The sequence below is a fragment of the Lactuca saligna genome, chromosome 2 (assembly GCF_052625555.1).
Source record: "Lactuca saligna cultivar CGN05327 chromosome 2, ASM5262555v1, whole genome shotgun sequence".
NCBI classification, from domain to species: domain Eukaryota; kingdom Viridiplantae; phylum Streptophyta; class Magnoliopsida; order Asterales; family Asteraceae; genus Lactuca; species Lactuca saligna.
In genome coordinates, this window is record NC_136418.1 from 155045668 (window position 1) to 155058891 (window position 13224).

The window sequence follows — 13224 nt, forward strand, 5'->3', positions numbered from 1 at the left end:
ATACGGTTCCGGTTTTTGCCGGTTCTACCGGTTTTTGCCGGTTCCGGTTATATCGGTTCCGGTTCCTACCGGTTCCCGGTTCCAAAAATCAACAAAAATAACGTCCCGGTCCCGGCCCGACCGGTTCCATCGGGCTCCGGTTCCGGTGCCGGTTCCGGTTCCGGTACCGGTTCCGGCCGGTTCCCCGGTCCATTTGCTCATCCCTAGGTTCCATCATCATTTGAATCATGAGCTTCTTCATTGGGAGGAGGCTTAGAGGTACAAACAACATTCTCCATTTCATGAACCTTTTGGACATTATCTTCCATGGTTGACATCTATTGTTCAATCGAAAGGATATCATGAACTGTTTTGGCGTTGTTGATCATGGTGGCCTCATATTTTGGAACCAGGAGAAGATATTCCTCCTTTAATTGTTGTTGTTGAACCTATTGAGTTTTCCTCGCCTACAGAACCCTTTTAAAGGTTTCAAATTCATGATCCCAGACTCATTCATTGATCGATATCGAGACCATGAGTCGTCTGATGCATAGCTGTCAAATCCTTTGTTCATTGAGGTGTCCTCGGGTTCATGGATCCCTGCACATTTGTGCTCACCATGCCTAAACCACTTGTAAGTAATGGAGGCGGTACAAGATTTGCAAAGCTTCCTTGGTCTCCTTGATCTAAAATAAAATTTGTCCTTGGCTTTATTCTAGAAAGGGCTGAGAAAGAAGTGCCTTGCGGTGCAACTAGTGTTTGTTTTGTTTGTGTGACACAGAAGAAAATGGAGTGATACTCATCAGGAGTAAAAACGTGCAATCGTGAAGCCCTGGAGACCTTAGGGAAACTATTCACATCTGGATCCACTTGGGCTCCAAATGGGGGTCTATCTTCATTATGAGATGAAACGTATACACTGTTTGTATTTGATTGGTGAGTTGGGGTTCTTGCTGTTGAGTCTATGGTGACTCTAATGGATACGGGAGTCTTTTGAGAGACTCCAGCATTTGGTTTGCATATGGATGTGACTTGGGGTGAGCTTCAACTTCTTCTTTCTAAAGATGTATGTGGCTTCTGAAGGCTCATCTTGTGTGTCATCAACAACATTAACATGAGAATCGTGAGCCTTGCAAGGAGAAGTTTGAGCTTTGGGAGTAGGCTCTACGGTCTTAGCCTTTCTTTTCTTTGAGGGAAAAAGTCCCTTCTTAACAACATTCACAGGAGTTTTTCTTGAGAATCGTGAGCCTTAGAAGGAGAATTTTGAGCTTTGGGAGTAGGCTCTGTGGTCTTAACAAGTTATGGTTGATGCCCTTTGAAACTAAAAAGCTATACAAGAGCTAATTAGTAAATTCAGTGTCATTATCACTCCTTATCCTTCTGACTGGTCGTTTGATCTAGAGCTTTATTTCCTTGATGAAATTGATCATGATTTGCGGTGTGTTTGATTTGAGTCTCAAGAAGAAGACCCAAGTGAAGTGAGTAAAGTCATCAACTATGACCATAACATATTTCTTGTGGTGAAGACTGGCTACGATTGATGGACCATGGAGATCAATGTAAAGTAGCTCTAAAGGTTCAACAATTGAATAATCAACTATCAGAGGATGGATACCCTTACTTTGTTGACTACATTCACTGGTTGTGCATAACGTATCGTTGTTGTACTTTAAGATTAGTAGTCTACGGACTAACTCTTCAGTTACCAGGTTGTTGATGTGTTTGAAGTTGAGGTGAACAAGTTTGCGGTGCCATAACCAACTCACTTCAGACACTGCCTTGGATAAAAAGCACAACTGTAGTTTGCCAGTGATCAGAGAGACATCCAATGGATACATTATGCCTTTGGCTTTAGATTTTATCAAACAAGTGCTCCTATCATTCTTCATGATGTAGCACTATTCATTATCAAACTCAACATGAGGACCAGCTTTGCATAATTTACCCACACTAATCAAATTATGTTTTAGACCTTCCATGTAAGCAACTCGTTAAATATAGAAGCTCCCCGTAGTCAATACTCCATAACCGCTGTTGATCTCGTTTGCATTGTTTCCAAAGATGACGTTTCCACCACTACTGATTGGCCTAAAATCTCAAAGGTATTCCAACCTTCTAGTCATGTGAAAGGAGTAGACACTGTATATTAACCATTCTTCTTGTTGTTGCATCTTGCACATTTCCTGCAAAATCAGTTGGTTAGTTTGGGCACCTAAACAAGTTTGGAGCATGTGGTAACGTAGGAAACTTTCTTAACATATGCATGTACGTGGGACTCATGAACAGATTTCTTGTTTGGTTTTAATCTTAGTCCAAGATGTTTTAATCTTATTGAAATGTTACGTGTTGGGATTGGACCTGACTCTCCTAGTGGGTAGAAACCAAAGGCAAGGGTCTTCTAATTTATCGAGAGACCATATTTTGTCAAAGGTCTGGAGGGTGTATCTTTTTTGTTGTGATCGGTCCTTGCATTGTGTTTTACTGGAGTGTCCTTGGGACTTGAAAAAGGCTTGTCACGTGCCCTAGACTTAGGTTTTTACTTTGTGACTGACTGATGTGATTTTGAAAGATTTGGAGTTGGCAAAATACCCTTTAATTTTGGATTTGTTAAGGAATTTTGTGGAAGTGACTTGACTTCTTTTTGAAATTTTGCAAAAGTGTTTGAATTAAATGATTTTCTCAATGTACGTTATTTTTTTTCATGATCCATTAACTGCACTGTTTTTTTGAAAAGCTTTTGCAGTGATGGATTTTTCGAAATTCCTTTTGTTTGAAAACTTGACATGTTTTTTAAAAGTTTTGTTCTTGAAATTAGTTTCGTGCTTTTCACGTCGGGATCTAATCTCTTTTTCTAAAGCTAATTGCTTCCTTCTTTGGTGTGACAACATCAAAAACATTTAGTGGAGGTTTCTTAGAATTTTTTCTTTGAGGTAAAAATTGAGGACTGGAGTCATCAGAACTAGAAAGTTCATGACTCTGAGAACATTGTCAAAATTCAAAATTATCAATGGGTAGTTCACGCAAAATGGGTTGAAAAGTAGTTGTGCTTTTGACTGGGGTCTGCGGTAGAGAAGACTGGACTACCGCAGAGTAAGTCTTTGGTGATTCTTGGTTGGGACATGTCTTGGAAGGCAAGGATGGGCAATCTACAACTACTTCAGGTCCTTCCAAAACAATTCCGTCGTCCACATCTAAACTGGAATGAGAGCCGGGACAAATTGTGCCAATCATGGGTAAGAGATCATCTAGATTACCCAAGGATCCTGGAAGAATTTCCTCATTAACACAATTGTTACTAAGTTCATGAAGTCTACCGAAGTAACATCTTATGTCTTTGGGAATTTTTTTGTCATTCACTGGATAATGAAAAGTCCTGTCTGGTGGGACATAGGGACGATCAACATAAAACCGAGGAGGAGAGTTCTCATTGGTAGAGTACCCATTGGATCATCCATAATTATAAGTGTTGTCTACGGTCCCATTGTTCACTAAATTCTCAATTTCTTTAGTTCCATTAAACAAATTTTCTATTAGACGATTCAAATGTATAATCTCTTTTTGTGCAAGATCCCTTTGATTCAAAGCAATATCTAATTGAGTTTCACTTAACATTCTAGCATCCTTTTCTAACAACAGGTATTTTTCTAACATATTGATCTTAAGATTTTTGAGCTCTAGTCTTCCTCTCACATGATACAGCTTTTGGTTCGCTATGTTATTTTCATCTAGGGCTCTGTTGTAGTCTATAAGGACGACAACAAAAGTGTCATTAAGTCTTTCTAAGTAAGGTTCGCAATCATGCATGAAGAATGAATTATAATTTTTACCTGCTCGACAATGCTGAGATTTCTATCTTTTTCCATGTAGCAGTAATTCCTCTACAGGTTTGTTGATCCGTCTTCCTCACTAGTTGCTACCATGCATATTTTCCCTTTCTGCTGGTTGTTGTCAAGCTCTTCAGATTCATCACTCGAGGACCACACTTGATGATTCCTTCTTACTTGAGCAACATAAGCTCTTACCTTTTCTTGTTACTCCATTTCTTAAGCCATTTTAAGGTAGAATTTCTAGTCTTTTACCAAATTTGCTTTGCAGTCTTTGGCAAAGTGGCTTTCTTGGTGACACTTATGGCAAACAATGACTTCGTCTTTGTCTTCGGTAGTGGCACCAGAATCTTAAGGTTTGTTGGTAGTCGTTTCTCTTTTGAAGAAGCATTATGCGGTTGTGAAGGATGATGAGGATTTATAGGATATCTTGGATGGTTACTCTGCGGGTTGAAATTGCGATTGAAAGGTGGTTTGGTGAACTGTTGGTTTTTACGAAAGGATGGTGGTAGGATTCTATTGAACTGTTGGCTGACCAGGGCAATGACATTCTGAAACTCTTCTTCATCATCAAGTTCTGCATCAGCTTCATAGGACTGCGGTGAACTGTCATGTGAGTGTTGGTATGATGATTCTGTGGAATATGGGTATGGAGAAGTTTTGAACTGTGGAGTTGGAGCCATCAAAGCAAGTGGTCCACCAAGGTCTGCACATTCCTTTAACATTGTTTATTCTTGTGCTTGAATTTCACCATATAGCTTGAACAGTGAGAGATTTTGGATCTTTTTATCTCCTTGGACTATCATCTTAGTCATAGTCCAATGTCTACCGAGATCATTTAGAAAGTGCAGGTTTGTTTCGTGGTTGCTTTTTACAGCGTCAACGTTTGAAATTTTGGTGATGATGATGTTGAATCTCTTGAAGGAGTTATCAAGGCTTTCACCAAGTAAGGCTTTAAAGCTAGTGAACTCATTGAGAGTTTTTGTAAGCTTCTTGTCTTGAGCCTGGTCAGATCCTTGATAGAGATTTTTTAGAACATCCCAGATCTCTCTAGCAGATTCATAGTTGATGATGATGCCGAAGTTGTCAAGAGCAACACCACACAAGATTTTGTAGAAGGCTATTGCATATTTCTCCATTTTCTCTAGGTCATCGTTGGTAGGTCTGTTCATGGCTGCTTCACCTCCACCAAGTCTTTCTTGAGCACCGTCTGATGCAATAGGAGTGAGAATATGGACATGAGCTCCTTCTTCCACAGATCTCCACACATCTCTACTGAGCCTCTTTAGATATCTTTCCATTCATTGGGACCAATGATGATATTCACTTGCAACAAGTATTAGGTCTCTATTAGAACCACCAACACTATTTGAAATGTTTATAGAATAAGCTTGTGGTATTTTCCTTGTTTTTTACAATTTTCTTACGAGCTTTAGTGGTATAGAAGGCCTTTTAAATCAGATTTTTGAGAACAAAAGCTTCAATTTTGAAAGAAATTAAAAGGCAACCACTTTGGCTCTGATACCAATTGTTGAGAGAAAAACTTGAACAAACATTAGTACAAGAAAATAAGTTGTGGAATAAAATTTAATCTCAATGGATCTTGTTAGCTCAACAATAATAATAGTTAGCTTGCGCAAATGTAGGAATATAACTAGCAACAAGTTTATATCAATAAGAATTGAATCGTAACAAGGTTTACATGCAAACACAAGTTAGTATAATATGAAAAACACAAGTGAAGAGGGACTCAGTTAAGTATCAATTAATATAACTTAAGTTAAAGAGATGAATAATATGATATTATAAACATTCATGGTCGATAGATTGATAAAGTGATGAATTGGTAAATTGGTAAGGATTACATGAAGTGGGAAGCTGTATTTATAGAGTCCCAAAAGTTACATCAAAATAGTAAAATAATCTAAAGTAACTGACTACGGTGACCATGAATGGTTCACCGGACAATACATGGAATACAAGCAATGTCAGTTAAAGTAACTTAAACAGTATTTATGCAAAACATCACTCTGTGGTTCATCAATAACTATGTGGTTCATCAACGTTCACAACCAGTCTCTGGTAGTAGCTTCTGTACGGTATCACCACGTGCAAAAGTATGTGATTCCTTATAGCTGAAGAGGGTCACTTTTTGTTTCAACAGCTGAGGACCTTGCAGGGGTATTCCAAACATCGCTTAAAGACCCAATATATGTTGTGTGTTTGGTACTTTGTGGGAACTCACTAAGCTTTGGCTTATAGTTTTTAGTTTATGGTTTCAAGTAATTCAAAGGATCGTGGGAGGGCAAAGGCGTGATCGTACATAACTTCCTGTTTTGTCACTGGATCTTAGGGAAAACTCTGAATTGGAAATAATTCTTTTGAAACAATGACTATTATTGTAAACAATGATGATGAATGGTTGATTTTGAAAATTTTAAAATTATTGTGATTTTTGAGTGTTACAAGTTGGTATCAGAACCTTGGTTTGAGAGAATTAGATGAGCATTCGTGTGAATCCAACCTCAAACTAGGAAACTACAAAAGTTTTAAATATGGTTTTTCAAAAAAATGTTTTCAAAGTAAATAAGGAAGGATGCGATGTGTATGATCAGCCGAAGTAAGAAAGTATACCCCAAACTAGCCACATTGTTATTGGTTATTATGTTTTTGATAGATCAACATGCTAGTAATAGGACAGGGATCTTCAGGAATTACATGATAGAATTGCTTGATAATTGATGCATGATAGCCTAGGGTTTCATTCTTGTATGGAATTAACATCATTACTGTAGTTGCTTAGTGTATGTTGATGAGTTTTGAGCACTACAACAATCATATGTTGCACATACAACCCTAATGCTTTGGATCTAAATTTTCTCAAGTTATACATGCAATTTTCATATTATCCAAAACATGAACCCTAACTAGCATACAATTTTAAGATTTACAACATAAAACAAGTTAGATGAATACCTCTTGGTTGTAGCTTGTAGAACTTTGCCTTTCAAGAGCTTAGTACCTCTAATGTGATACCTCAAATAAGTCACAAACACCAAGAACAATGGAGGATTATGAGAGAGAGGCTAGGTGGCACCAAAAATCGGCTAGGGTTTCTTCTTGGAAGTCTTTTTTTTTTTTCGATTTTAGGAGTGTTGGCATTACATTTATAGTGTGGAATTCCTAGGGTTTCAACTTGTAAACCCTAATTCATTCATTTAGGCCTTTAATCTAATAACTCATTTACTCTTCATGTACTCTCACATAGATTTAGTCCATCACTAATCAACATGGATCATTAGCCCATACTATATGTATCACTGATTTACATAATCACTCACCATTAATTTAATCAGTCTCTTTTGATCACTAAATTAATTCCAAATTAATATGATTTCACAATTAATATATTATTCTTATAATATATTGATAAATTACAAATAAGCTATTTCTCAAATATCCATCCTATCAAATTGCTCCGGTGAAGGCAACCCAAAAGGACCATGCTACTATCGGGTCAAGTACATACCAATTATAGTTATGGGCTTATAAACCTAATCCAAAAGTCTCCCACTTGGATAAGTCTAATATCTATAATTGTCAATGTAACTTCAAAATCCGATTAACAATCGTAGCTCTCAAAAGCCGTTCTCGAACTCTAACCTAGTCAATAATGCATCCTTTAGATAAGGGATCATATATTCCTCCATTCTACAAGATATCATATGGATTGAGACATGGATTATAATCATTATCTCTGTCCATGTGTTGTTTCCTGATTTCCGACTTATGACGACTGGCAATCAGACTACAATTGAACACATCAACTTTGTCCAGGCTTGGCCAATCGCTTAGGGTGTCATCACTAAATCATTAAGGTTCCCACATATACCGCTTTTATCTCACATTGGGTAAAAGGAATGGATAAACGTCAACTTATATGCTTTCTCAATTTACTCATCAAATCACACACAACAATACGTTTTATAACACCAAGTTACTGGTGTGTTTACGTATCATCAATGTGCAACCGACTTGTAAACTACAATCCATATGTCTCTGTTTTAAGAATATATGATATTATCGTTTCAAAATCACTCGTGATAAAATCCATGAAGTGATTCAAATGAGCATGGGTTTAATCCAATACTTAAATCCTATTTCAGGAGCACTCATGAACACTGCAACAAACTTTTGCTATGTCTAAACACTTAGACAATTTACAGTCGGATTCATGATAGTCTTGCCTCATTACTTACTTCCAAAGTATGATTGACTATGGATATTTGAATAATCTTATTATTCAGAAAGTAAAACATGCAAAGTGAAACACAAGAATAATCTAATCTGATATGGTCTCAACAATTTTGAATATAAATAAAACACTTATTATTGAATTACCATATTGATTACACATTATTCATTGTATAATGTTTTGACTAACTAACTTAATACTTGAATTAAAACAATAGTTATCCCATTCTCTAAGCATGCACACTATGTTTATATATGGTCATTTCTTTGTGAAATAGATCAATTGAACACATTTCCAATGATTCTCATTTCACAATACCAAATCCCTATCATAAGTGTAAGAATAGCAAATTGTTGCCACTATTAGAATGTGTTAGATTCTAAACTATCATGCAACGATCATTTTGTAATGTTACGGCACCAAAGTCACAGAGACTTTGCCAATTACAAAACTTTCCATTGGAGATTGATAACTAAACAATTCCATGGATGCGAAGTCTCAAATTCAAAGTACGTTCCTTTGAACATCCTTCTTGCATAAAAGTTTCTAACCTACACATATATTCTTAATATCCAACTCCCATTATGGAAACATTTCCATATTTTCCATATGACAGTTCATTCTTACTAGAATCCTATCTATTCATAATAACGTCAATATGCTCCATTCATTACTATAGTTCCAACTGCCTACAAGCGACGAATCCTCAGCGAACCTCAAATCATCCTTGATAGTTGTTTAATAACTTTAGTCATATCTGGTCCTGGTTTTTTTTCCTCTTAATTCCCTAGGCATTTGGAAAATGAGAACACATGAACATTATAGCATATGCAATCGATCCTATACCCAAAACATGTGGACACGATTCATAAAGACATGATACTTTACCAGTCTCTCACTATAATATTTCCATATACAAAATTTCCAATGTTGAAACATTTCAACTTATTATTCATATATGCTCATGGCTAAGTCTGATTAACACTTCAATCTAAAATTTTAGATTCGAAATAAAGTATAGGTATCCTCTCCCTTAAATTTTATTATAGCGAAACAACTTTTAAAACTCTGCAACTTTGCAAATTAAAACCTTATTTCCTGTAATTAGTATTGCTAACTTGCAACACTTAACGTAATAATTCTGCTCCCACTAGCATAATAATTACATTCTTTCTAGCATAACACTTATGCTCCTACTAGCTTTGACGTGTACCCAAAAAATAGCTAGACTTCGAGAACTCAATACTTATTGACTTTTTTTCCAAGGTTCAGATTTCTGATACGAGATGCTTCGATAAGTCCTAGTCTAAGCTCATACACAGTTTATTAGAAAGCTCATATGTGTGTCTAAACTATTTTAGAATTTAGAACAATAAATTATGAATGTTCAAACTATTTTCCGTTTCTCACAATCCAAACTATGAAAAAGGATGTCGTATTCATATTCGAATTTGAGAACGCAATTAACACAACCGCTATCTCCTCAAAATCTACTTAGTGAAAGCGTTTCCTCACATTTATTTTCATGAAGTAAAGAGAAACCTCTCCTACTTAGATTTTATGGTGTATGTGCTCCTACCCATGTGAATTTGTCATAACCATAATTACAAGACAAAGTTTGTGACAAATCTGAACTCATATGGACTGAACTTGTTCAATCTTAATTTCTTGCCATTTGGTAGCACAAGGTCCTACCATTGCTTCTAAGTTATTGAGTAGCTCACCCACACATATTAATGTACTTTCATTGATCAATGTGCTTTACCTTATGCGATCAAATGAGGACTCAAAGAACTCACATGCGTAGTCAACTTAACTGGAATGGCACAGAATATAGAATGTGTCAACACGAAAAGTTACGAACCTCAAGTCGTGTGCTAGTGATAAACAATAGGCTTATTTTTGATTAGTTCTTGAAACTATTCAATATTATTAATACTCCCACTGACCTCTTAACATATAAGATTCTCTAGTCAAGAAACATTCCTTGACAAACAAATATTCAAGAGCCAGTGTGGGTTCTTATCAAGAAAAATACTTCATTTAATTGGTCTTAGTTGGTATTTGTTTTAGCCAAACATCACAACTACCAATTCCAAATGTGCAAGAGTAAGAAACATTTCTACTCCACATTTCATGAGGTGTAATAAACCTACTTAGAAGATGTTAATCAAAGTATAACTTGGAGTAACTAGAGTATAACTCTAAGAACCGATTTTGGAACAAAGTATGACTCATCCTTTTGATTTTAACCATTTCAACAATTCTTGACTCATTTCCTTAGTCATATAAATGCGATAAGGTGTTCTTAGAGGATCAATTATGACATGGTTCCATAATCATAAGGATGATCATAAAACATGATAATAAAGTACTCTTCTTTCCTTTCAGATTGGAGAAACTTTCATCTTTCTGCCTAATTGATTCTTTTTATTCGTTCTGCTTATACTTTGAAACTTTTCAAGGTATTAGACTTATACTTAAACTTGTAAGCATAACAATATTTTCTGAACCATTAGTAAATCATGACAAATAGTCTTTATCACTCTTGTGGTGGATCTTACCAGTACACATCAATGTGCACTTGATCCATAAGTCTTTCACTTGATTCACATACATATGTGAATAAGGAATTCTCATTCATCGCACAATACAAGTCGCATGATTCCAAGTCTCTATTCAATTAAAACTTGGGTGATGAGAATCCTTCCTTATTTAGTAAACTATGACACTTACCACAAACGATATAACTAAGAATCAAATCCATTTCCAATATTGCTTAATAATATATAAACACCAATTTTCACAAATGCCATTAAAAGGAAATATAAAATAAGACAAAATCAATTTTTTTTCTTTATTTATAAAAATACGAAAAACTTGTCCTTACAACACAAGTACAAATGAAAAACTATGTTACTAAATATTCCTAAGCAATCTATCATAACTCCTAAGCAGTAGCTCAAAAAACCGATCATCGAACCATGCGATCGAAATCCATCTCTTCACGACCAGACCCAACTCACCCTTCCTTTAAGCTTCCTTTATTTTCTTTGATCCGACAAAACATAAAAATGCAATCTTATCACATCATGTATTAAGCATTTATAAATAGGAACTTAATAGAGTTGAATAGTGGATTTACCTGAAGTAGAGTCACACATTTTGACTTTACCATCCTTGCGATCCTTCAGGTAGATACGGAAGCTTCACATCCAATGCCCCTTCTCTTGGCAATAGAAACAAACAAATTCTTTCGGAATGGTGCATGGGATTATATCAGACTCAGCCTTTCTCTTATGATCAAACTTTTCGATCATGGCCGATTTCTCTCCCTTAGGAGAAGAAACCATTTCTGGACTATCACCTTTTCCATTGTTAGGGTCCATGGAAATTTTGTATGTAGATCTTCCAATCAAATTTGCTTGACCGGTGCGCCAAATCATTGTTGATTCAACAATAATTAGCAAATGTGTAAGATCAATAAGGTTCACATCGTGATATGTCATATAGTAGTCTTTAACAAACTGACCATACGACTTGGGAAGTGATTGAAGAACCAAGTCAACAGTCAACTTCCTCAGGAAAACGACACCTAACATTCACAGCCTGTCAATATGCAACTTCATCTCCAAGACGTGAGCACATACAGACTTTCCATCTTCATGTTTTCTTGCCAATAGGGCTTGAGTGACCTTGAACTTTTCAAATCGATAAACACGTGGGCCAGGGAGAATAATTGTATGGGGGTGGAGGAAGAGAAGTTCCACCAAAGCATGAAAACGGGATTGATCTTTCACCTCGATCATCATGCAGAATATCATCTTCATAAGGAAAGCTTTTTCCAGTAGGATAAGGAAGACCATAGTTGTCAAAACTAAACATCTACAAGGGAGAAATTCAAGTCAGTTGATTTAGTCCTTAATATAACACCCAAATGAAATATTAAGGCTAGGACCCAACACAATAATTCACAATTCGGAAGAGGGATGTCATAATCAAATAATAAGTTATTTGTCGGTAGGTAAGTTGACGATTTACTAGTTCCACCATGAAATGAAATTTTAAACGAATTAGGTTTTAAATGAAACTCCTAGATCCTTTTGAGATTCATTGAACTTTTCAATGGCATGTTTAATCTTGATTACGCCCTTCAAGTTTGTAACTGGGACAAGTAGGATCACAAACAAGGTATGAATAACCATGAAAATTAGCTTGGTACTCTCGAAGTCATTTATCACCTAATCAATGTGTCGATTAACCACACATGATCCATTGATCTATGAAAACCTATGAGCTACCCATTGCCATCCTTCATTAGTCACATATTAGTGTGGCGGTTCACCACACACGCTCCACTATTGACCAATAAGGTGCAATGTGCAATTTCATGGGTTAGCATCAAATTCACATTTTTCCTAAAGTAACTAAGATTAGGATTTTAGAAAAACACTTAGTTACTTTTTATAATTATTATTATACTTTTTAATGAGAATTGATGTCTTATCCTACTTGTTCGGCTAATGACCCTCCACTAGTCAAGGAAGCGGTGGGTGAGAGTGGACACCCATTCAATCGCCATTTTATAGGCAATTTCCTTATAGACCACTATTCACCCTATCAGTTGTGATGTCCTGGACCTCAGTTCTTCAAGAATCCACCCCTCTCTTGCTTCCTATTGGCTAGATCTCCTCTTCCCTTGCTAAACAATAACTCCAAGATCAACAATAGCTCCTTCCCTCACTTGAATCACTCAAATACCCTAGGATCTCACTCTGGGGACTGATGAGCGCAAATGATGGCCATAAGGCCCTTTAAATAGGCCTCAAACCCGAGAAATTAGGGTTTTTCATTAAATAGCGCAGACTCGCCGAGTCCGGGCATCAAACCGGGTGAGAAATCGTGTCCCAACTCGGCGAGTCTACGCACCAACTCGCCGAGTTCTTCCACAAAACTCAAAAATAAAAGAATATTTAATATACCTGAAATCCCGGATGTTACAAAGTCCTAGGTACACCGGGCCATTTGAAATCCTTGACCGGATTGGTCTAGTAGCATATCGGCTCAGGTTACCCCAATAGCTCAATAACATGCATGACATCTTCCATGTGTCCAATCTTAAGAAGTGTCTCTCCGAAGATACACTTGTCATTCCACTTGACGAAA